This window comes from Diadema antillarum, unplaced genomic scaffold, assembly GCF_040938485.1.
Source record: "Diadema antillarum isolate AM-2024a unplaced genomic scaffold, OU_Dant_1.0 seq00001259_RagTag, whole genome shotgun sequence".
NCBI lineage: Eukaryota > Metazoa > Echinodermata > Echinoidea > Diadematoida > Diadematidae > Diadema > Diadema antillarum.
In genome coordinates, this window is record NW_027272042.1 from 586,206 (window position 1) to 613,553 (window position 27,348).

Below are 27,348 nucleotides of genomic sequence, written 5' to 3' on the forward strand. Positions count from 1 at the left end.
GATAAACTGCTAAAAAAACACACTCTCCTGCCCGTTTTGTGATACCAAATTTTAGCATAATGTAAAAGAAGACCCGCTCTTTCAGAAAATAAGAAAAAGTCAAGTTCGGCTAGGTTGACCCATTTCACTTATTTTCAGTCCTCGCGCAAAATCAGTGTGTGCGACTTTATGTTCGTTTTGAGGTGCACGGTCACAAATGGTTGTTATCATCCTTACTCGTGTATTCTAGAGTTGGAGTGGGAATTTCCAAATTATCAAGAAAATCTCATAGCTCTAAAATTAATTCAAAGTTATCGAGAATCAACGATATGGAGTTCACATAATTATCATGACATATAATGCTTTATAGCTGCCTGTCTTTATTTTTGTTTTCTCTCGTTTCTTTTTGCTTACATCCGATCAATACAGAATAAGACTGAAGTGTCACGTTCGTTCCCGTCATGCAAGAATAGCTTCCGCCGTCTGCCAAGGTGGCATTCTGCAGGAACAAGATGGCAGACCGTCGATCATGAAGCAGACTACCATCACTGGGCACTGGTTTGCCGTTGTGGTACCAGTTCACGTCGGCTTCTACAATATTGGCAGTCGTACAGTCCAGGGTCGCATCGTCTCCTATCTCAACAGCAACCTCTGTACATTGCAAAACAACAAACAAATATAGACATGAAGAGTTTTATCGCAAAACGAGTGAAATCCATTCTTGTATTCTTGTTAAGTTGAGATATTTGTCATTAAAGAGACTGTACAGTACTGGTTGAGGTAGGGATTCATATTTTGTACATTCCTAAGTGAGATGATGAGAAACCTCATGAAATATGAAAGAGCATTGTAATTTTAAGAAGAATTCAACATTTATGTGATGAAAATTGGTTTTCAAATGACTGAGATATCAAAAAAAGTGATAATAATGAAAGGCGACAGGCCACGCCTTTTATTAGGATCTCCTTGTTTCACCTTGTTTTGGGATATCTCAGCCATTTCAAAACCAATTTTCATCAGATGAACTTTTGATACCACTTAGAATTGCATGCTCTTTGACATCTTATAGAGCGGTTTCTGAATATCTCGCAAAACGTTAAAAGCTAAATCCTCACCTCAACCAGAACTGTACACACCCTATAAAGCTGCTAAAAAAACAAAGAAAATAATAAGAACATACAGGATATTTCTAATCATAACTACTAGAATATTCCTTGCTATGTTATGAGTGAGGTATTACTGGAAAGGTTTGATTTTGTTCTATGTGATGATGGACTTACTTTGAAATGATTAAAAATGGCGCTTAGACCATTTTGAAATAAAAATCTTCGAATCCAAATGAAAAAACAATGAGACTGACTGCTGTTGCTACAATTGATAGATTGATTTATTCCACAAAGCCTTCCATTTCCTATCATTTATCAAAAATGTCTATATGTACTATATAATTGATAAGTAGACTTAATTATTCTGTTAAGTCTTCATTTATCATTTATCAAAATATCATGGATAGAGTTATTCTGCAAATCCTTCCATATTCCATCATTTTAGCAATCAAAAACGTGTTTTTTTGTGACAATTCATGGATTGCTCTATTCTGCAAAGCCTTCAGTTTTTGATCACTTATCAAAAATGCTTTTGCTACTATTTCCACTGATTTGTTCATGAATAATCTAGAATTAATTTTCTGACAGAAAGTCCAATAAAATATGACACTGCTTCATTCATTGACGTCATTCACAGATAAAATTACAGTCTATAGCCTATGCTTCTCTTTAATATAAGTATTTTTGTCATGTTCTACAAAGGACAACCTATTTTGCAACCTCTCAACCATTAACAAGCTGTCAAAACCAACTTAAAGGTCAGTTTTTACTTTTTGTGACATATATAGCAAAAGTTAATTCATGCAATTGATGGGTGCAAACTATTGAAATGCAGAGGAGTAAAACAACTTGCTAACCCATTAGGAAGAGTTCTGAGTATAAACTCGGGCAGGTGTCTATGGGAAATGCATGTTTTAGCAAAATCAAACTGTCCTCAACAGGTTAATTTTGTGAATCTTGCCGTGGCTCTCATGAAATTTGCAAAATTCATGAAGTTAAAATGCACGCATATATTCTTCATTTAAAGAGTAAACTTTAACATTTGGCATCAACTACATGTATCAAATAGAGGACCCACAGAGCCGATAACATCTCCCTTCCAATGTCATATATCACGTTTTGTTTTCTTCTGTTCTTTTTTTCTTTCCAACCAAAATTCTTGTATGAATATTGTAGTGTATCAATAATTTGTCAGGAGCAAATTCACGATGGCAATAGTGAGTGAACCGTAACGTATTCATTACTTGTGAACGAGATATTGCCATCACATTGCAGAGGGCCGCAAAGCAATCTACTCACTCATGCTAATCACACAGGGACTTTAAAGGCTGAAAAAAAAAATGAGTGTATGCCCGACAGGAGTGTGGTAATATCACCATTAATCGAGAGCATGCAGGTCGTGAACTCCATATTCCATGATGTGACAAGTTCACATGTATCTGGCGCATTGAAGTTCACACTGAGGAATTGCTCTGACACACAACTTTTCTTCCCCCCCAAAAAACAGTTCCATAATCATGCATAACGTTGATGTTCAGTAACAACAACAACAAGAACACCAAAAGCAGTCAACATTTTATTATTACTATGACTAATGATCAATGTCAAAAACAATGATTTCCATCCCTTTATTTGTGCATATAATACAAACACATCTATACCCTTGTGTTCACTTTAAAGGACCTCCTATACTGTACAACACACAGCATAAAAGATGCAGAACTCATGAATGCAAATTGTACTGGCTTAACATGTCTTACTATGTATGAAATAACGAAAAAAATGATACAATTTGATATGAATTTTGTAAAAGAATTTGTAAAGAGTGTTGTAGGTACAGGAGGGACATGGGGATGGGGTAGCTGTTTAGAATGAAGATGATTTCTCGGAAGTGAATTTTATGGCTACCAAAGGTTTGATACCAACTGAGAAAAAGAAATTCCCAAAGTACCATTAATACTACGTTGACAGCTGTTACAGGTGGGTTCATTAACACCAAAGGAAAGTGCAGATGTGACACCAGAGAGTATTGTAGCATTTCACTTCACACAAGCAGCTCAGAAAGAAGAAATATGCAATTACTTCATCCACCAGGGAGCACAAAATGTTCATCCATGCAGGTTACCCCGTTCAATCTCTCTGGCACTCAGCCAAGAAGTCAGTTTGGGATTGTTCTGATCGATGTTTTGACATTCAACACCTGAAGTAGTAAATTCACACTAGCCCTAGTTTTTCCACATTTCTGTATTTTGAGATTAAGGAAGTAATAGATATACTGGTATCTCTCTCACGCAATCATCAATCTCTCTCACACAATCATCAATCACCAACAGAAACCTATCAGGTTCTCACTTGTCCACTGGTATGAATGAATCCCACCTTGAATAGGGTAGAAACTTTTTGGCTTCACATATGGCAGAAAGGACAATTAAAGGGGATATTCCCCTCCTACACGCACAAGTAAACATGCACTATGTCAACATGGAAAATGGCACCTGTGGAATGCGCTGTGTACAATAACACATTGAGCAACCCTTTTTTAAGTCCATGAATAGTATAGTGATTATCCGGCTTCCCGCAAATTGTCAAACTCACCAACCACTGCTGACCATTATTATGTACATGTGAATGTACATGTGTATGTGTGTGTGTGGGTGTAAGCATATATAAGCTACTATTATATCTATAGCTCCATGGTGTCGGTGAATGCAAGGGAGAAGATGAGTCTGGCTTGGAAGTATAGGCCTAGATGTGTGTTTCCTTGTCTGGTCCTAGGCACCCTTCTCTGCCAGTCAAACTGGCAGCACATGACATTAATTACTCCAATCTTAATTTCTCCAAGAACTTAATATAGGGATAGGATTACGGTAAGGGTTGTGATAGCTAGGGTTCAAGGCTTATAGTTTAATATGAGGATTAGGATTAGGGTAAGGGTAAGGTTTGTGGGTATAGAACTTAATATGTTTGGATTAACATGCAGATATTTCATGGGAGCAATTGTCACAGTTGACCAAATGTCACGGAACCAATCCCTCTAGATACCTGTGGATTTGAAATCTCTAAAAGCTAGAAAAGGGGTTGTTGGACATTTCTTTGGAATTCCGCTTTTTTCTCCTTTTATCACGTAACAAAGAGGGAGCTCCGTTATAGGCAGGCTCTTCGCATTATGCATATATCATTATATAATATCTGTATACTAGTACGACGTACATTACTGTACATGCGGTATATTTTGCAATGATTTTTGCAGCAAATTTTGCCAACCAGTTGTACCTGCGAGAGTAACGACTTGAGAAAATATATTGCCTTCCACAGCTAGGCAATATGTGATGCATATAAATCATCTTTCAGATGACAAAATCACTAATAACTTATCTCCTGAGAGAGATTAGTTCATATTATTTCTCATTCATCACTCCAGTGAATTTCATATCAGAAATATTGGGCACCGGGGTGGGTGTGGGGAGTATGGAAAGCCAGTCGCGTGAGAAAGCAATACTTAGGTCCACTGAGAGTTACTAATAAGCGAAGGGAGGGATCAAAAGGGGGATCATGTTGGCATCATTATGCCCTTACCCCTGCAGCGAGTATCAAAGAAGATACTTGTGAAATGCTGATAATATCACAGTGATTTTAAGTACTGAGCTTGGTACATCAAACTGTCATATGGATTAATTTGCTGTGACATGTCCACTTGTTTTTCTGTCTGTTTTGTGGTATTCTGGGTGTTGGGCTCCAGTGGCGGATCCAGGCGAGGCCACACCGTGAGCATGCACCCATTTATTTTCTTGTTAAAACAAAAGAAAGAAAAAGAAAAAATGGGGAGGGGGTGCATGCATCCCCCTTTAATTTAGTACAGGCACCCCCTTTCATTTTGTAAAGGCAACCACCTCTCCCCACCCCCCCCCCCCCCCTTACAAATTCCTGGATCCACCTTTGGGCTCAGTTCAGTAACTGTGTCGTGCACCTCCGCAACAAGAATTAGATACCTGCTGCGCAGTCAATTAGTGATGGCGTTATGTGGAAGCCGATGGATTTTTGTGATCCATCACGGTTCCTTGGCCTCTCAGTTTACCATCATATTACTCATCAGAGGTTTAACTGGAAGGAATTAAATTTACCTGCTACAACTGGGGTCGGGGAGATGTTTCCCTAAATCAATTACTTTATAGGTCTGTTATACTGCCGAGGGGAATATAATGGACAGTGAAGTTAATTTCCAATTATGCTAAACGACAGGGAACTGAGTAACTACTGTATATGACTGGCTAATTTGATATAAAACAGATATGGGAAAGAATTATTGCTTCCGGGCAAATAACAAACAGACTGTCTGTTTAAACATAAATAATAAACAAATTAAAAAAAAGAAAATCAGATGATATGTGTACACTGTGTAACTCGTCATGATCCAAATATAATTGTCCAGTAGCTGAGTTTGTCTTTCTAGCTAGAGTAAATTATTAGAGGAATCATTATCACTGTAGTTCTATCATTATTATCATTGATATCCTCACAACAATATACACCTACCACTATACACTAATGCTACTACTACTATACAACTACTACTACTACTACTACTACTACTACTACTGCACATGTACTACTACTACTAGTCTACTACTACTACTATTGTTACTGTATTGTTATTTTTGTTACTGTACAATGTTTAGTGATGTATGTGTTTTTATCGGGTACAGACCAGCTGAAGAACAGTCATAGGCTGAAGCAGGTTCAGTGCTAAAATAAAATAAACTGAACTAAACTACTACTAGGCTGACTACTACTACTACTACTACTACTACTACTACTACTACTACTACTACCACTACTACTACTATTCTTAAAGTACTACTACTACTACTATACAATGCAAAAACTCCATTATTTTCATATACACATTCACACTTATATAACTTCATGAAACTATTTAAAACTTTCTGTGAAAAGGACTTTGGACAGTTTGTACAATGCTATGGGGTTTCTGCGTCGGTTGGCACTCAAATAATGCAAACTGTTAAAACAAACTAAGCATGCTAGGCGTAAGATATGTCTTAATTTTTTGTTTTTTTGTTTTTTTAAGAAAAAATTGCTAAGAAAGCTGGAGGACATTTTGATATTCCACAGCTCAATACAAATTCTTCGTTATGCTTGGTTTCAAAGTAAACACATCATTTCTATAAAAAGAAACAAAACAAATATGATAAACTCCCATCTTTGAAATGAAATAGTGGTCCTTTGAGCAATCAAGAAGACTCCAAAGCTTGCAAAATTTTTCAGCAGACTCCGAAGTTGGAAAATCATGATTGTTTTACTGTTTACACGGTAACACTGTATTGTTCAATCCCTCCTAACCATGTAAGAATTAACCCCCGCATCGACATTGTTGACTGAGCACAACATGTTTTATAGTTCTTGCCTGGTTCTTCTAGTTCCTGGAATACATAACTGACTCTTGCACAAAGGGTGCAATCAGCCAGGTGAAAAGTAAAGAAGAACATTTTGAATGGTTAAAGGGATGGTACGTACAGTATTGGTGGAGCTGAGGATTTGGCTTTTAACTTTTTGCGAGATACCAAGAAACCACTCATGAAATGGCACAGAGCATGCCATTCGAAGAGGAATTCAAAGTTTATTAGATGAAAATTGGTTTTGGAATGGCTGAGACATCAAAAAAAAAAAAGAGTAATTAAAACAAAGCAATCGTAATAAAATGTGTTATAGTATTGCTCTGTTTTGGGTATCTCAGCCATTTCATAACCAATTTTCATCAAATAAACATTTAATTCCTCTTGGAATTACATGCTCTTTCATGTTTCATAAGAGGTTTCTCATTATCTCACCCTAAAATGTTAAAAACCTGAAGTTAGGTCTCAACCAAAACTATACAAGCCCTTTCAAAAGGAGACCTTTGAGCTAGGCTATACAATGTTGTTTATCAGGGTTTTTTTTTTCCTTTTCAAAAACACTTGCCAATAGCATCATAGCCTGGCTATGGTTTCTGTGAAGAGAACCAACAATGAATGATTAATGGCATCTATAACACTGTCTGCAGATTCATGCACAACTTTTATCTATAGTCCATTTTAATGATATACCAGTACACCTATGTTCAGTGCGTTTGAAAGCAACTATCACAATATTTGTGTCAAGACGGAAACATCAAAGATATGAGCAAGCAATCAATAGATCTTTTTCATTAAAAATTAATTTAAATGTAACACGTATTATACTGATGATGACAACAGCAAAATCCGAAGCTTTACTAGTGCCTTGCCATGCATATGAATTAATGGCTTTTAAGATAACTCTTGCACAATTGGCTAAATGCTGGCATGTAAGCACATTGGGTTTTGGATGGTAAAGTAGGCCTATTGGTTGAGGTGAGGATTCAGCTTTTATCAGTTTGCGAAATACTTGGAAACCACTTTATGAAATGTTAATGGGCACCCGATTCCAGAGGAATTCAAAGTTTATTTGATGAAAATCGGTTTTGAAATGGCTGAGATATCCAAAAACAAAGAAAACCAAAGGTATCCTATAAAAAGGTGGGTCCAACCTTTTATTAGGACTGCATTGTTTATCATATCTCAGCCATTTCAAGACCAATTTTCATCAAATAAACTTTGAATTCCACTTAGAATGATATATGCTCTTTCATAATCATTTCATAAGAGGTTTCTCATTATCTAAAAAAATCATCAAAAAACAAGTTGGAAACCTGTACCCCCATCTCAACCAAATCTGTACCATCCTTTTCATCCATTGTCTGAGGGCTGTCTTCAATGTAATTCTGGTATGATTATTGAATACTATTGTGATTTATTTGTATCACAGGGTGTGTTGTGTAGGGCTTTAATATATACATGACAAAAGTACAATCATTGCTATTAAAGGTACTGTTTACCATTGGGAGCAGCAATTTAGAAAAATGTGAGATATGATACCACATTTGATTATAATTGTGTAGGTCAGGTGTATCACAAAACATACCATGTAAAAATTTTGCAATAAAGCCTGAAATATAAGGGGATATCACTATTTTTCTCAATAAACCATAAGTGTAGAAGGTTTAGTCTGGGAACACTTTTTATCATTAAAACTATTGTTCACATTTTGCATATAACAATACTTAGCATTAATAATGATTCAAATTTTTACATTGCTGTTTCTATCCCTAACTCATATTTTACTTCTACACCCTATTGTATTTTAAAGCACAAAAGCTGGGTTTTTGTTTCATCTGCAAAAGGTAAATTATGCCTTTGATAAAGTTTATGGGCTAGTAACTGTCAGGTAATCTGTGTTGGTAAGGTTAACTTAAAGACTCACTAAAATATCCTTTTCTTAAAATCCACTTCTTTCATACTAATAGGCCTGCTGTGTCTTGCTTTCTAACAACGTAAAAAAGAAAAGAAGGACTTGCTGATATCCCTCTATGCTACTCTTGTTTATTTTTTTTAAATCGCATTCAGAAGATGTGAAAACAGCTCTTACAGACATACTGTACTTGAAGACTGTTGGCAAAAACCGATAACAAAGTCCATTTTTGAAGATTTTGAAGTACTGTCTCTGTCATAAAGTACAAAATAATACCTTTTAAATGATATATTGGTCACTACAAATAAAGGTACATTTTTGAAGTTATGGTCAAAAGAAGCAAAAAATTTCTTATCATTCTCTTTATTTTTCTTGACCTTTAATCGCAAATATCTCCATTTGGCAAATGTGGACTTATCGGTTTTTGCAAACAAACTCTTCACTTTTAAAATTTCTACACACACTGTGAATACATATGCCCCAACTTTTCATCCTTCACTGATGTTGTTCTCCATGCAGGACGTCTCTATGCTCATTTCAAAGATCTACTCAAAAAGTGGTTGGGATTGGGCAGAGGGTGTTCATTGTACAATAAGTAACCCAAAGAGGCAAAGCAGGGGCGGAGTTGGGGGGGGGGGGGAGGTGGGCACAGAGGGCTAAACTTATGGCTTTGTGTTTTAGGGGTCCCTAATGGGTAAGCTGAATGTGCCTTGGAACAATTTGCTTTGCCCAACTGTCCTAACATGCAGCTGGGGGAGGAGGAGGAGGAAATAAAATTTTATGGAGAAATCAAGGAGATAACAAATGAAACTGCATAATAAAAAAAAAGAGTGCATAGATCCATTTGATTCTTTCAGGAATAAAGTTTTATTGGGGGGAAGAGACAACTGACTCCAAAAGGCGGTGTATAGGATCTGACATATGCTTCCAAGCAGCTGCTTGAATGCACCTGCAGGACTGAATTGGTTCATGAGTCTGTAAACTGTGATCGACAGCGTCCGGCTCACATCTTGCAGCTGCAATGTATGGGTGAATAAGTCTGGCACCGGGCCTGTGCAGATGCAAATCATCTTGTGACTCACTGAGTCAAAAAGCATTTTTGTTGCAATAAGAGCAATTTTCTTTCTTTAGTTTGTTTAATTGGGAGGACGCTAAGAAAAGTAATTTATTGTCAAAATCTCGAACATGAGATGGCAAACCAATGCATACAGTATGTCAAAGATTCATGAAAAATGACTTAGTCACATATTCCAGCTTATTTTAGTATAATCTAACTCTTGACCAAAGTTTATCTTGAAATCAGAACCCATTCTGTATTCGCTAAACACACAAGGCAACCACCTAATTCACAATGAATTACATATCAGAAACATCAAAAAAAAAAACAAAAAAAAAAAACACACACACCACTTACAACGTAAATCTCAAGGGTAAGTGTATGTGTGTGTGTGTGTGGGGGGGGTGATGTTGGAAGGGAGGGAGGAGGTTCTTAAACAGCATCTTGTATGTGATTTTGTGACTGGTAAATTCAAAGTGTTTGAAGCATTTTCTTACTGGTTATTGTACATACTTAGTATGTTGTAAATTCTATCTATACATTTTGTGCAATTGGCATATATGTGGAAAATTGTCACATTCACTATATTCACTTTATTCACTATATTCCACTATATACTGTAATTGGAATTGTATGTTTTTGGATAATTTTTCCATTTTTTGAGCGTAAATGGATATTATCACCATGTGTTATGCGCTATATAAGCACTGTCAATTATCATTATTATATCAGTCACATTGTTTCTCGAGTTTACATTGACCATCTCTAAGACAACCTCTTTTCAACATCTTTTTTTCATCATTACAATCATGACCGTCAACATCATCACCAGTTATTCACCATCACCACCACCATCACCATCAGTATCAGCAGCAGCAGCATAATCATCATAATCACACTCTCACAGGATAGTTTCACTGCAGCATCATGAGGAGCCTGTTATATTAGCCCACTGAGGATGGACCAATTTCGCTACAACACCATTCTCCATGGACACCTGCCCGAGTGAACTTGGGACTCGCCTTCAACGGGTTAAGGATGCTTACCAGAAGAGATGATGGCGTCCCCAGAGACAAACACCAAGACCACGAGCAGCAGAACGCAGAGGGGGTGTTTCCGGAGCATGCTGACCGAGCATGGCCTTCAAGAGGTGATGACGATGTTGTAAAACCCCTGAGAGGGTCTCTCCATCAACCCATTAATATCTGCAGATGTCGAGCTTGTCTCTGTTTTCAAGTAAACACGGTAATAAGTGAAACTTAGCTGGTTTAATGGCCAACAATAAATGAGCCGAGGGTCATCTTTCAAAACAACTTGGACCTAATTTGCTCAGCATCAAGATGGTTATTGGTAGTGGTGGGGGGGGGGGGGTATGATGGGGTGGATCACGAAAGAGAGTGAAAGGGAGAGGAGGGGTGAGGATGACTTGGGAGAGGGGCGCATCCAATCGTCTGATGAGAACGAGAAGGGCGTTAAGTGGTCTTGAACATTATGGACTTAGTGGCAACTTAATGCGCTTATAAGTTCTCAACCGCCGCAATATTCTCGAACACAAACGAAATTAATTGAATTAGCTAATATCATTCACAATAAATACCAGTACTCATAAACAAATTATATGCTTAAAGGGATCGTATAGTTTTGGTTGAGACCTTATTTCAGGTTTCTAACATTTTTGGGTGAGATAATGAGAAATATTTCATGAAATAGGAAAGAGCATGTAATTCCATAAGGAATTTAATGTTTATTTGATGAAAATTGGTTTTGAAATGGCTGAGATATCAAAAACAGAGCAATTCTAATAAAGTGTGGGACCCACACTTTATTACGATCACTAATGTATTACTTTGTCTTTGGATGTTTCAGTCATTCCAAACCCCGATTTTCATCACAGAAATTTTGAATTCCTCTTAAAGTAGTATGCTCTGTACTATTTCATAAGTGTTTTCTTGGTATCTCGCAAAAAGTTAAAAGCCCAATTCTCATCTCCACCAATACTGTACCACCCCTTTAATGTTTGATGAGAGTACTATAGCTGTACAATCTGCACTTTGAAGTGACAATTACAAGGAAATGAGAATTTTAACCTGTGGGTGGACTGATGCCTAAATGCATGCACTTCAAAAGAGCAGACATGCAAATGTGGATTGTTCTTTTTCTTCTTCTCTGACAAGCTAACTGCAAGATCAAGCGTGTCCCATTGCCTAGGAGATGATAAAGATTATTTCCTGCTGTGATATTATTTGATGCACTCTCTGTACTGTGTAGGTACCACAACAAGCCTTCTGAGGATGGGCTGATTTTGCTACAACATGCATTTTCCATACACACTTTCCCGAGTTTACTCTGGACTCATCCTTAACTCTTTATGTGCCATGGTGGGAAACCCCTGTGTGCCACGTTATTCTGAGACACGAAGGTAGTCATGCTTTGAGAAAGAATTCTGCTTTTCCAATTTGTATAACTTCTACAAATTTCTGTTAAGGTTGACATAATAGTAAGCAAAGTTAAAGAGGAATGCTAAACTTCGCTTCGATATAAATTGAATGACAAGTCTATTTTCAATTTGTTTTTTGAATGACCAGTTACTACATTACTTTAAAGGCATGACTTTTGCACATAAAACCGTGAAAGAAACTTACAATGTACACGCAAATCTAGTCGGGAACACCGCTTGACAGTCAATCACCACTTAGAATGCAAGCCGTATGTGAGAGGAACAAAAGCGCGAGAAACACTTTCATTGTTCCGCCGGATTAGCGATTTATAGATCGGTTTTGGCGGCTTTGTGTGTTGAGCAGAATATGCGAAGTTGGCACGACGTCGACTGAGTCGGACGTGCGAATGTGGCACATAGAGAGTTAATAGGTTAAAACAAACAAACATGGAAGCAGTTAACATGAACCAAGGGACTGTTATCACAACCTTTGCAGAAAAGATCAGGTCATTTCCTGATCAGTCTAAGAACAGGTCACCACAGATCAAACTAGAAAAGCATCTGGAGAGCGCAGACCCCCCCCCCCCCCTAAAGCAGCTCATTTCTACCCTTACACACTGCAAAAAGTCCGGTGTTAAATAGTGAACACCGAGCTGGTGTTAAATTTTCGGAGCTCATTTATGGTGTTTAATTAACACCTCCGGGTGTCATTTCCAAATATAAAACTGTTTTTGAAGAGTTTCTTAGTAACTGCACTTCTTGTTGATTTTTAATTTAAACAAGACGATCAAGAATTTTACATTAAAATACTAGATTTTTGAAAAAATTTGAAAATAAATTTACACCACAGTAACACCAGCTGGTGTGGTCCTTTATTGAAGCTGGACGGGTGTTAAACCATTGATATTAACACCATCAAATATCAAATCAACACCATGTGGTGTCATTTTTGAATTAACACCAGTACAGTGTCAAAATAACACCAGGTACAGTGTCAAATTAACACCACGAAGTGTCAGGTGAACATTTTTCAACACCATCGCAGTGCATTTTCTACACCTGTGGGTGTGGTCCTCTATTGAAGTTTGATCGGTGTTAGATTTAACACCCGTGGTGTTAAATCTATCACCGATGTTTTTACATTGCATGCATGCTGAAAATTACCCAATCATTTCTCAATGATAGTCACAAAAAAAAGTAAGCGTTTTAATTGACCTCATCAACTTCCTACTGCACAGCTCCTTGAGCAGAGCATATGTGCTTTAGTACACATATATGCAATCCACAAATATGTGCAGCTTGAACTCGTAGGTTCATTGACTCCACATCACTCGTTTATGCCAAAACTTTAAAAAAAAAACCTTTAAAAGAATCAAGATCACTTCCAACTTCTCCTGTAAGTTTCATCCAAATCCGTCCTTGACTTTTTGAGTTAATTTGCAAACCAACAAACTAACACCGATAACAAAAAAAGTAATTATCTCCTCTTTCCTTGAAGGAGGTAATTATCGTGTGCAGAATCAGATCGGTCAGTCAGACAAGTGTCCTTCCATCACTGTGCCATTCCCATGACAACACACCGTACTGCTTACATACACTGTACCAGGTATGCTCCAGGACTGTCCATTTAATAAGGTGAACAGACAAGACATATTGACCACATGAAAGCCCCCCCCCCCCACCCTTTCCTGGAAAAATTCGGGGGGGGGGGGGTTGCAGTTTGGGAATGAGATTTAGATCAGGTTCCATAATTTCGCAAATTTGCCGTGTGAATTCCCGGCAAGCAAAAAAAATAAAAAATCATGACTTCACAGACTGCGATTCAGACTGCGATTCAGACTGTGGTCCAAATCTTACCCTAATATATATCTTGAATTCATTGCTCTTGTCATTTGAACTGACTTTGCCCTTTTTTTTTTCTTTGCTTGCTAACTGCCATTACCTCTCTCATACTTGCATCTAACATGCCCCCCCCCCCCCCCCTCTTTTATCTCCTTCTCAGCCTGTAAATATCATTCTCTTTTTAGTGGTAATAATACTCAGGGCATTGATACTTTGATATCATACAGGGCATGCTATCCATGCAGTTTAGTCAATATTGTAAGCTAATGGCAGTGGTATCCAACAATGATTTAAGTGGTATAGTGATGTATATCAATAATGCAGAAATTGCTGACATTTTCTATTAACTTACGAGGTTATATAAAAGCATGTGATTATAAACATTGATGTTGAATAGAGTACTTTGACTTTGAGTCGCAGTGCACTATTTCCCTGCATGGCAAAAAGTGCATGGTTTGAACTTTGGTACACCTGCCCTACGGCCTTTGGCAGATTTTTTAAAAGAATTTGAAAAGCATCATACCCATTCCTGTTAAAGGACAAGTTCACCTTCATAAACATAAGGATTGAGAAAATGCAACAATACTAGTAGAACACATCAGTGAAAGTTTGAGGAAAATTGGACAATCGATGCAAAAGTTATGAATTTTTTAAATTTTTGTGTTGGAACCTCTGGATGAGGAGACTACTACAGCTTGTGAGTCATATGCGTACAACAGCATAAAGAAAATATAAAAGAAAATTCAACATATTTTCACTTTTTTCGCATAATAAAAGAGCAACTGACTTGCCTCTTTCTAAAGGCAGGGGGGATAATATTACCCATAACATTTATCGGTAACGAGTCAGGGGAATGTGTACTTTTTTCAAAAGATGGAATTTTGTGAAATTCTCTTTATATTTTCCTTATATTGTTGTACGCATGTGACATCTAAGTTATTCATACACTGCAGTAGTCTTCTCATCCAGCGGGTACTGCACAAAAACTTCAAAAATTCATAACTTTTGAACGGATTGTCTGATTTTCCTCAAACTTTCAATGATGTGTTCTACTAATATTGCTACATTCTCTCAATCCTTATGTTTATGAAGGTGAACTTGTCCTTTAAGCCTGCACTTCTGTCACTGAAAAAAAAAAGAAATTTAAGAACATGAGAATAAACGCCTTCAGCACAAAAGAGGCTATCATTAATGTGGAACTTATCCAAAACATATCTGTGGATTTAGTATGAGTGTGCTGAAATGTCAGAGAAACGTGTGTCAGTGAGCGTGGCTTATATCGTACAATGTATGTTCAGAAATGTGACTTTCCACAAAACAAGCATACCAATAGGATGTGCTGCGTGGAGCTGTGAACTGTTTGGTTGGGGCACTGTTTTGTTTTGTTTTTTTTTTTTTTGTAATATAAATATTATGTCTACTAAAGCCATGTCTAACAGTAGTTGATTTATGCACTGACATACATTGTAGCAATATGCACTTGTATCACTGAATACATGTAACTCATCAAATCATCTTTTGTACTTATTTTCAGCTAAAATTAGTTGCAGTGTTTTAAAACCGAATACCCGTAGGTCTAATTACGACAATTCATTGCATGAGACCCCGGAATTGGATTCGCTGAACTGGAAACCTCATTACAGAGATGGCAATTCATAAAGAGTGCTGACTGTTAATTTCCTTAAAGCCTGGCACCTTTTCAGGAAACAGTTACGTAAGAATTCCAGTTCCTCTTGCTCTGGAAGCCCTATGATTACATGGACCTTGAGAAATGTTTTCCATCATTGCATCATGTTTGTACCTCATAAAGGAAGTCCGATTTTCTTTGTTTCATCCAAACCCCAGTGCTCTAGTAGCGCATTACTTAACAGCATTCCGGAGAAACTTAGAAAACAAATTGATTGGCCTTCAGACATAAGGAGATGGACATTAAGATACTCCAACTGTCTTCCTTTGAGGTCACTTTTCCACTTTTGCAAAAGCTCCCATTCAAATTTAAACTTCTCATGCTCTAGTTGGTGTCCAATTCTCCCACTTACAACATATCTTCCTCCTGCTGAGCTTAAGATTTGTCATGTAAGTTCAAAACTAACGGAGATAGCGTCAGGGAGGTGAGACGAAACCATCTCCCTGACAGCATCGGCATTTATAATCCTACATCTTGCAGGAGCCTCCACGGTCACATCCCTTTTGCAAACTTTATATAAATGTTTCATTTTTGAAGAATAATATCGCCAAAGATTGTGTGTGAAATCTAAATGTAATACATCTCAGAGTATTTTTGTTTTGTTTTGTTTTGTTTTGTTTTGTTTTGTTTCGTTTTGTTTGGTCTTGTTTGTGACTTGTGCAGGACGATTCCTGAGTATACTTGGGCAAGTGTCTACGGGAAATGTGTGTTGCAGCAAAATCAGCCCGTCCTCAATGGGTTAAGAAATAGAAAACTAACCCTGTGTCGTTTCAGACTACACTCTCTTTTTGTACAGAGAATGGTAAACATTTTTCGGGGTCTAAATAGATTCACTGAAAAGCAATAGGCCTAAATCTATTCCCTCTTCACTATGATGATGTTTCCAGTTTTATCATTCTGAGGAAAAGTCTTATTAATAACTGCCTCTACAATGTACCAGCTAATCAAATGAATCTAATTTTCATTGTTGCAAAAGATCCTTGACCCTGGCTTCAAGAGATTACGGACTGCTTGAATATTGGCATGCCATCATAGAGTCTCCAGTTTGCTTTAAGGGGGTCCAGGGCAGGAGGATCTCCCATTTAAAGGGATGGTACAGTTTTGGTTTAGATGGCCTGCAGGTTTCCAACAGTTTTGGTGAGTGTGTTTATGAGATGAAATATGAAAGAACATGTGTAATTCGTAGAGGAATTCACAGTTTATTTGATGAAAACTGGTCATGAAATGGCTGAGATATCCAAAAAGTGATCCTAATAAAATGTGACAGGCCATAACTTTTGATAGGTTAACTCTTTGTGTTACATTGTTTTTGGATATTTCAGCCATTTCAAAACTGATTTTTATCAAATATCAAATAAATTTTCAATTCCCCTTAGAATTGTACAATCTTTAACATTTTATAAAGTAGGGTTTTTTTTTTCTAGATATCTCATAAAACATTAAAAGCACAATTACTCCTCGCCTCAACCGATACTATACCATTCCTTTAAAAGATGCTTGCGACTGGAGTCTCAGGGCAGGACGAATAAAGTGACAAAAAACTGATTTGACTCATGAGATGACAGTATGCAGAATGCCAAATAGAATTCCAGTAGTGACATGAAGGGGGAGATTAATTGATTTCGATTAGATCCTGCTCCTTGACCATCATTTAGAATTGCAGTGACCATTACCGTAATCTCAGGGATATGTCCCGCACATCCTAGCTGACTCTTCCTGGTAATCAGTTAAAATTAAAGGGAATCCAAACCTAAAGAGCAATGTGGGCTGAGTGAAAGCAGCAACCATTAGTAGAACATATCAGTGAAAGTTTGAGGAAATTCAAATCGGGCAATCGATGCAGATGTTACAAATTGTTAAAGTTTGGGTGTTGGAACCACTGGATGAGTAGACTACTGGAGATTATGATGTATGTGTGGACAACAATAATAAAAAAGAAAATATACAGGGAATTCCTCAAAAATTCCCTTTCTAGCATGATGAAAGAACACTTGACTAACCACTTTTAGAAAGCAGTGTCAGTATCAATTCAAGTTGATGGAATGTGTAATTTTCATCTTTGGGTTTGGGTTACCTTTAATTGATGTTGATTAGATCCTGCTCTGTGACTTTCATTTAGAATTGCAGTGACGCATTACATTTTGGAGGGATATTTTTTTTTCCCGTGGGGCTTTGATTTCAAAGATAAACCCAAAAATGTGTCAGTGATGATACAGTAGTGTACAACAGGAAAGCAAGGAAATGATTCCACCTACAGTTTCTAGGCAAGTAGGTACAATAGTGACCGACAACCGTTTCTGGTTGTTTGATGTCAGAGAAAAGGAGATAAGATTGTCCTACGTGAGGTCAGCTGATGAAAGTTCCTGCCAGTGGAAAGCTACCAGGAGTGTGTGGGTAGTTAATTAAAGGAGACCTCCTGATGATTTTCAGGTGTGTGCAGTTCTGGTCGAGGTGAGGATTTAGCTTTTAACGTTTTGCGAGATATTCAGAAACCACTCTATGATATGTCAAAGAGCATGCAGTTCCAAGGGGTATTAAAAGTTTATTCGATGAAAATCGGTTTTGAAATGGCTGAGATATCCAAAAACAAAGTGAAACAAAGAGATACTAATAAAGTTGGGGCATGTCGCCTTTTATTATTAGCACTTTTTTGGATATCTCAGCCATTTGAAAACCAATTTTCATCAAATAAACGTTGAATCCTTCTTAAAATTACATGCTCTTTCATATTTCATAAGAGGCTTTTCATTATCTCACTTAGGAATGTTCAAAACATGAATCCCTACCTCAACCAGTACTGTACAGTCCCTTTAAAGGGTGTGTGCAGTTCTGGTCGAGGTGAGGATTTAGCTTTTAACGTTTTGCGAGATATTCAGAAACCACTCTATGAGATGTCAAAGAGCATGCAGTTCTAAGGGGTATCAAAAGTTTAGTCGATGAAAATCGGTTTTGAAATGGCGGAGATATCCAAAAACAAGATGAAACAAAGAGATCCTAATAAAGTTGTGGCATGTCGCCTTTTATTATTAGCACTTTTTTTGATATTTCAGCCATTTGAAAACCAATTTTCATCAAATAAACATTGAATCCTTCTTAAAATTACATGCTCTTTCATATTTCATAAGAGGCTTTTCATTATCTCACTTAGGAATGTTCAAAACGTGAATCCCTACCTCAACCAGCACTGTACAGTCCCTTTAACATTTGAACAACTATAAATCAGTTAAACTGAGTACGGGTTTCAGACTTTATAGTGATTGGAGTGAGGAATAAGAATGTTTTCAAAATTTATAACATATGGCAATGAACAAGGATGATGACATGGCAGCCTCACCATAAGGATGCATGAGCTGGGGCAAAAGGAAGTTGAACAAAAGAAGAAGGCATGCATAGATTTCACACAGGTGAACTTGTTAAAGGGATGTATATAATAGTTTTGGTTGAGACCTAATTTCAGGTTTCTAACATTTTTTGGTGAGATAATGAGAAACCTCCTATGAAATATGAAAGAGCAAGTAATTCTATGAGGAATTCAACGTTTATTTGATGAAAATTGGTTTTGAAATGGCTGAGATATCCAAAAAGAGCAATTCTAATAAAGTGTGGGACCCACACTTTATTACGATCGTTTTGTTTTACTTTGTTTTTGCATGTTTCAGTCATTCCAAACCCGATTTTCATCAAATAAACTTTGAATTCCTGTTAGAATGGTATGCTCTGTACTATATCATAAGTGTTTTCTTGGTATCTCGCAAAAAGTTAAAAGCCCAATTCTCATCTTCACCAATACTGTACCTTCCCTTTAAGCAAGGGGTATTGTAACGGAATTACACCACTACATTTCTGAAATATGTGAGGCTCCTATGTCATCAACACTGTTCAGCGTAATCTGTTTAAGATTTTTCAGAGTATAGGTTTCTCTACTCAAAGACCACAATAAATTCCACAAATCTATATATGGAGCTGTCAATTAGTACTACATGATGTGAAATTCTGAAAATTATCTGGAATGGTCCTTCAACCCCTTCGCTTCATTTTCATCCATACTCTCCACAAAGAAGACCAGCTTACCAGGGACAGATCCAGGAATTCTGGAAAGGGGGGGGGGGGGCACGTAATAGGAAAAAATAAAGGGGGCATTCTTTCATTTTTTCTTTTTCTTTTATTCATTTCAACAAAAAAATAAATAAAAGGGGGTGCCCCCCCCCCCCCATATGCCACTGTTAACACACATTTGTGAAATTAACAACTTTTGAAAATCAATGATTCAATTTTTGCAATATGATGTGAAAATTGTCAATTTTTGTGTGCGGACACACACACAAACACATGCCCTCTCATTGCATTGCAAAAATCAGTCGAGTGTGCAGTGTGTTTGAACGGCACAGGAAGAAACCATCAAGTTTGGAATCCCATAATGCAACTCATGTCCACAAAGCTGGGCGCGGCCCTGGGTCACACCCCAGTGATTGCTATTGGCATTCAAGTATGAATGCAAAGTCTAGAGATTCAAATACCGTACATCATTTGCAGCTCAGTGATTTCATTCCTCTTCTTCTTCTTCTTCCTTTTTTTTTGGCATTGTGAACACAGGTGTATGTTCAGCATTAAACATTTGATCTACAAGTTTGCTTTTCCTATGCATTTAACATTTGCTATTCTGATGCCAGTCAGAATCAACCAGGGTTAATTTTGACTGTAATCAAGCGCGATGTGCAAAGTAGATAAATAATTTGCTTTTCGCATCATGATGCCAAACCCAATAACTCCTGTGTGTGAATGCAGCTACAGTGAAGATTTATCCTGTAGGTGTTTCACTAATGACACTCGGACTCACACATAAATCAAGGAGACTCTACATTTCGTCGGTTGAGAATGATAAGGGCGTTAAGTGACCACAAAACCCATAGTGTTCGAGAAGACTTAAAGCCCTTCTCATTCTCAACAGACAATTTGAGCTGGTTATTTGAGGGACCACATATTAAAGCTCTTGTTTACCTTTGGGAGCAGTGATTTAAAAAATTTTCAAGATATCACATTTGATGCATATGTGTAGGCCTGTTGTATCACAAAACATCCTACCATATAAAATGTCTGCAATAAAGCTTAAAATATAAGAGATGTCAGTGTTTTTCTCAATAAACCATAACTGTTGAGGGTTTAGTCTGGAAACATTTGAATTATGTCCCTATTTTTCACATTTTGTGCATTTAACAATACTTAACATCGATTATACGGATTCAAATTTTTACAGTGGTTGTTTCTATTCCTAACTCTCATTTTAGAACTATTCTAAAGCACTAATGCTGGGTTTTTGTTTTATCTACAAATGGTAAATTATGCCTTTAACCTCTAAACCAAAATGTGTGTGTATATATAGAGAACAAATGATTATTCCCTGCTGCAATTGCAGGAGTACCCTCAACTTGGATTTAGAGATTGCAAAAGATCGACAAATGCAGAAAGATTAGAGAAAATGTTCTGAAAAAGTCTAAACATTTATCAAATAAAGCATTTTTAATCCAGAAAGCATTGAGAGCAATAAGGAAAATGTGATGGGATGATTATACTTAAAGTGAAATGAGGACTAGTGTATGTTTCTACAGTTGTAGGGTAATTATCTAAAGAGGGTGAGGGTTACCATTTCTCAAACCTCTTCACTATTTCCATTCATGTATTAAAATAAACAAACAAACAAACAAACAAACTTTCATTTGGAAGTAAAGCATGCCTGCCATATATACCAATGGTAAGTGTGAAATGCTTCATTTAATTCTGCCTCATTTTCTGTTCAAAGAAAAAAAAACCCTTCGAACTTCATCACTTAACTAACACCTTCAACAAGTAATCTGAAAGTTTCAATGTCTAGCTCTCATATACAACAAAAACTACAATAAAATATGTGTTTTTGGTTCAAAATTTCTTTCTTATTTTGTGCAGGTTTCAGGAATCCCATCAAGTCCTTGTAATGTAATACAATATGTACTTCTCCATTGATTATACAATATACGAACACAGATAAATTCAGAGTGGCAACTTTCACAGATGATCATTACCTGCAAGAAAATGTCCCAGGTTTTGCCATACGAGATGACACCTGTTTTCCGGAGGAAAAGATTGCCTCTGCCAAGGATCATAAGGGGGGTTAATCAACACCCTCTTCAACTTTGGACTCTTCAGCATGCAGCGGAGATTACAATGACATGGTAGTCTTACTTGTCAGCCCCACAGAGTGCTTGTCTTAGAACGCCTCTTGACTGTACCTGTCTCTCTAATAAACTTCCCTAAAACTCTAATTTCCTCAATCCTCATATCAGTTGACAAACTTCATAAACTTGCCCCCCTTGACTATAAGCAATATCATGTTTTGAATTGCGAGTGATCAATCATGGTATTGAGGATAGCTCTCTAAGGACCACTTTTGGCTATCACAGAGAGCACTTAGGACAGATCAACCATACAGTTACCTCTTCTAAAATAATGCCTGCCATCAATTTGACCCAGCTAAGCACCTGCTGAGCAAAGCTGTAAATCAATCAATCTCCTATTAAGAAGGATACCCTGCCAGGCAGATTTCCCCTTTTCATGTTTACCAAAGATAAACCATTAAGAGTTAAAAGGGATGGGCATAGTTTTGGTCAAGATTGGGGCTTTAGGTTTTCAACTTTTTGTAAGGTGATGATAAACCACCAATGATGAAATATGAAAGAACATGTACAATTCTAAGAGGAAATCAGAATGTACTTGATGAAAATTGGTTTTGAAATGGCTGAGATATCCAAAAACAAATTAGTCCTAATAAAAGTTGGGCCCCAACCACTTTGTTTTTGGATATCTCAGCCATTTCAAAACCAATTTTCATCAAGTCAACTTTGATTTCCTTTGAGCATTGAATGTTCTTTCAAATTTCATATAAGCAGTTTCTCATTATCTCACAAAATGAACAATCTGAAACCCAATCTCAGCTAAAACCATATCATCCCTTTAACAGCCCTGTGAAGGCACTCCCAAGACTGAATGTTGCCTCTGTTATGGATTCATATTTGTCACGAAATGCAAACAATGTACAAGTAGGTTGACGAGTGGGAGATAAGCTAATATTTGAACTACAGGTATCCGTAACATATAACATAACAATACACTTTAAAGGGAACGTATAGTTTTGGTTGAGACCTAATTTCAGGTTTCTAACATTTTTTGGTGAGATAATGAGGAACCTCTTATGAAATATGAAAGAGCATGTAATGCTATGAGGAATTCAACGCTTCTTTGATGAAAATTGGTTTTGAAATGGTTGAGATATCCAAAAAAGAGCGATTCTAATAAAGTGTGGGACCCATACTTTATTACAATCGCTTTATTTTACTTTGTTTCTGGATGTTTCAGTCATTCCAAACCCGATTTTCATCAAATAAACTTTGAATTCCACTTAAAATGGTGTGCTCTGTACTATATCATAAGTGTTTTCTTGGTATCTCGAAAAAAGCTTAAAGCCCAATTCTCATCTCCACCAATACTGTACTATTCCTTTAATTTCAAGTGATTATTTGGAGCAAAGCTTATCCCCTCGAGGATACAAAAAACGCAGACATGAAAAAGGCTTGCCGGTTCCTGTGAATGACATAAAATTTGTATTGGTACTTAAATTTTGAGATCTTCTGAAAGTTGCAATACACCCTCCCCCCAAAAAAAAACAAAACAAAACAAAACAAAACAAAACAAAACAAAACAGACACCAAAAGATAATTAAATCATTCAAATTAGTATGAATGCAAAGTGATGAGTCACAAGTTGTGATAGATTAGAGCTTTTGACAAGTGTTCCCCGAAAGGGACATGTCAGCCACTATCTCCAGGAACTAGACAAATTGCTGTCATAAAGACCTCCTACTCAAGCAGCTTCAAATTGCCTTGTTGTTGACTGAGCTCTCTTTTTAACCTTCATGTGCTACTATGACCGAATTACCCTGAACTAAGCTACATGAATTATGAAGCTAAATTATCACAGATTAATCAAGATCCACTATCTAAGATTAAAACATGCCCTCCAACCAGAAAAAAAGAAAATTTTGATTTCTTTTTCTTTTTTTCAAAGCAACATTCATTTACTCTCAACCCCTGGTGAATTATGTCCCTTTCATTTTTTTTCTTCTTTACTTCATTGAATAATTGGCACCAGAATCACAACAAAAATAGTCTTTCAACAACAGGATATATCAACTCATTATGAAAATCATCCTTACACCGTATTTTCACAAGTCTCAAACTTTGCAACAAGTCTAAACATTATTGCACCATGGAAACAGAGCAGGAGTCAGTCAAAACTAGAAATGTCGCTATGGCTACTGGTATGCCTCCGCCATCATGCATGGTTCTCTTGATAGGTCTATAGTACAATGTCTTGACAATGTGTGATGACAGTTTGACATGATTGGCAAAATATTAAAATGACAGGTTTGTCACAAATGTGTTGAATGTTCACTTTCCTTGAGCTAGGTTTAATTGGATGAATGGCTATACTGTCTAAGAGTGCAGGTATTTGGGGATTTGAGGATTTTTACCTGACTTTTGATCCTTTTGTAAGTTTAAGGAAGAACTCAAATTTAGCACTTCACTTGACCTTTTGGCAAGAAACTTCCAAGAGAATCTTAATTGGGTAATACATGCATACACTAAAGTTTCAAGAAAATACCTTCAGGCATTCCATAGATGTGGAGGAAAGAGTGAGATTTTGAGCATTTGACCTTGACCTTTTGACCTTTGACCTTAATTATGTGCACCCAAAAGTTGATAGGCACAACTTAGCCCGCTAATACATACACACGCCAAGTTTCATTAGGATACCTCACACCGTATTTACGCTGTCCACAAAAATTGATTACGGACAGAAGGACGGACGGGAGGACGGACAGCCGGGACGGACAGACAACCCGAAAACATAATGCCTCCGGCAACACTTCATGGCGGAGGCATAAAAAATACAACATGAAAAACAAAATAAAATGAAAAAAGAAACGCATATTCATCAGTCATCTCTTTGACAATGCTTGTGTAAATATGATACAGTATGCCATACAGGGTTTAGAGCATGAGAAAATAATGGTCTGTTTTACACACAATGCTTCATTGATATGACTGTCAGACTCTGGCAGAATTTGTGAAATTTCTACATATGAAGAGTTTGTTTGCAAAAACCGATAAGTCCATATTTGTCAAATGGAGATATTTGCGATTAAAGGTCAAGAAAAATAAAGAGAATAATTAGAAAATTTTTGCTTCTTTTGACCATAACTTCAAAAATATACCTTTTTTGTAATGACCAATATATCATTTGAAAGGTATTATTTTGTACTTTATGACAGAGACCGTACTTCAAAATCTTCAAAAATGGACTTATCGGTTTTTGCAAACAAACTCTTCAAATATTAGTCAGCACATAAGGAAATGGAGTACATGTAGGATTACATCACACAATATGACATACTTAATGTGCAATTCCAAGAAATATTCAATTTGGCTTCAGTAGTGTAAGATTACATGGACAAAATAGGAGGGCCTACATAGTTTTATCAAGATTGGACCTTACACACAGAAAATTGTAATTTTGTATGTTTCAAAGAAAGCTTGATGTTAGGAGCGAGGACAAACAAAGTGGAGGAGGTGGTGACATCATTTCTAAGAGTTTATGTGAATTATCACTAAATTCTGCAAACATCTTTCACATGATCCACCAACAGGAATAAACATTGCTGGCACTTCCTGATCAAAATATTGCAATGAAAAGAAGCCAGTGCTGATGACTTTTAATTAGGTGGTAAAGGGGATTTTTGTTGCTAAATCATCAACCTAAATCATCAACCCAAACATAACATTCTTGCAAAGACTGGTGGTGGAAGCTTTGGCTGATGACTTCATCACTCAGTTCTTCTAATTTTCTTCTATTTTATCTGTGATCAATATCATAATTCTCTGAAAAAATATGGCATGTTAATATTCCATATCTTCCGCCATTCATGCCTGATTTTTTTTTTTATTTCTTTCAATATGTTTGTCTGATGTTACTCAGTGGAGGTTGCTTATTGATTGAAACTTGATTAAGGTTGGTAACACTGCACTCAAAGTCCCAGATATTATTTTCCATGGGACATCTTGTTATGTCAATACCAGAACATATGTAACCCGACTCAGGCATCAAGAAATGTAGCATACACACTTGGGACAGATCCAGGAATTCCGTAAGGGGGGGGGGGGGGGGGGGGGGGGGGCGCCTTTACAAAATTAAAGGGGGCACTTTCACAAAATTAAAGGGGAAAGCGCCTTTACAAAACTAAAGGGGGGCACGTGTGACCCCCTTTAGTTTTGTAAAGGGGCTTGTAAAGACGCATTTTTTTCTTTTCATTTCTTTTGTTTTAACAAAAAGATAAAGAGGGACTGCACACCAAGTCTTGATCTTATCATTTGACATTACACAGTTGTTGGTGTGCTATAACTAATGTAACCCGACTCAATCAAAATATTTCAAAAAACAGCGTATACAGGTCTATGTCTACAGCAGTTGTTTTAAAAAGATGTTGCTTTTTCCGGCTCTATAATATCCGGCAGGGAAATGACTGACAGGAATCTCAAATAGGAATCTTGACATTCATTCATGGTGATTTCACCAGCGATTCATCATCCTCGACTTTCCCTCATTCCTTGAAATCAAAGCATGCTGCTAAGAATCACTGCTGGTGACCAATTAGCACTCTCCAACCAGGGAGGTGGAAGAGTTTTCTTCCACCTCCCTGCTCCAACTCAAAACAACCCCCATCTTACCTACTCCCCCCCCCCACCCACCCCCACCCCCCCAAAAAAAGTAATGATTTTCCTACTTCTTCACATCTGCATTCTTGTGGAATTTCCCATTGTATATTTTAAGAGTTTGTTTGCAAAAACCGACAAGTCCATTTTGAAGATTTTGAAGTATGGTCCCTATCATAAGGTACAAAATAATACCTTTTAGATGATATATTGGTCACTACATATAAAGGTATATTTTTGAAGTTATGTATCACCAGTCAAAAGAAACAAAATTTGTCTCATTATTCTCTTTATTTTTCTTGACCTTTAATCGCAAATATCTCCATTTGGCAAATATGGACTTATCGGTTTTTGCAAACAAACTCTTCATTTCTTTGTTTGATATTATAGTAATGGAACATGCATCTCTTTAAAAACAACTGCAGCTGTGGACCTGCAGTTCACCTGCGTTGATGTAGAGGTTTGAGCAACCACAGAGAAAAAATAGGATGTATGGAAAAGCTAAAATCACAAAAAGTCACTTGTACAGAGCAGGGAGGTGATTTTTGTTTCACCTCTGACCTGTGCAGAGGAAGTGCACAAAAAGCTGAAAATTGGCTGAAAATCAAAACCAAATACAGCTGGTAACTACTCCCCTTGTTTCAATAATGATACCAGGATCACTGAGAAAATCAACAAAAAATAATTAATAATTAATCCATGTGCAGTTCATCTATATAAAATACGAAAAAATATGTGTACAGTAACATAACATCTGATCAAATGATTATTATGAAGAGAGAGAGAGAGAGAAAGAGATACATAGAGACAGACAGACGGGACAGATAAACATTCATATAAAACACTTGGATGTTACGCCTCCAGCACTCTTTGTGCATGAAGGTATATTGGAATATAGGTAAGCACACAATGAGCTTCCCAATGTTTCATGCGCCCTACTTGGCATTTTCCTTAGTGGTTGCAGCTGCAGGAAATAATATTGCAAAAACAATCCACACTGCATTTTATCATTTGTTTTATCTCTCAATAAACTCTCCTGATCTGCTGTAGTTGTAATATTCACCATAGCTAACTTAAAGGGGTCGTACAGTTTTCGTTGAGACCTAAATTCAGGTTTC

The 27,348-nt window shown here is 36.9% G+C and overlaps 1 long non-coding RNA gene across 1 annotated transcript in view; it reads right to left on the reverse strand.

The window, feature by feature from the left end:
* Positions 1–399: 399 nt before the first annotated feature.
* Positions 400–27,348, reverse strand: part of LOC139745363 (uncharacterized) — a 33,496-nt gene continuing 6,547 nt past the window's right edge. The window contains exons 2-3 of the long non-coding RNA XR_011711888.1: positions 10,512–10,691; positions 400–630 (exon numbers count right to left, since the gene is read on the reverse strand). This is a non-coding gene — a long non-coding RNA (uncharacterized lncRNA). The remainder of the gene's footprint in view (positions 631–10,511; positions 10,692–27,348) is intronic.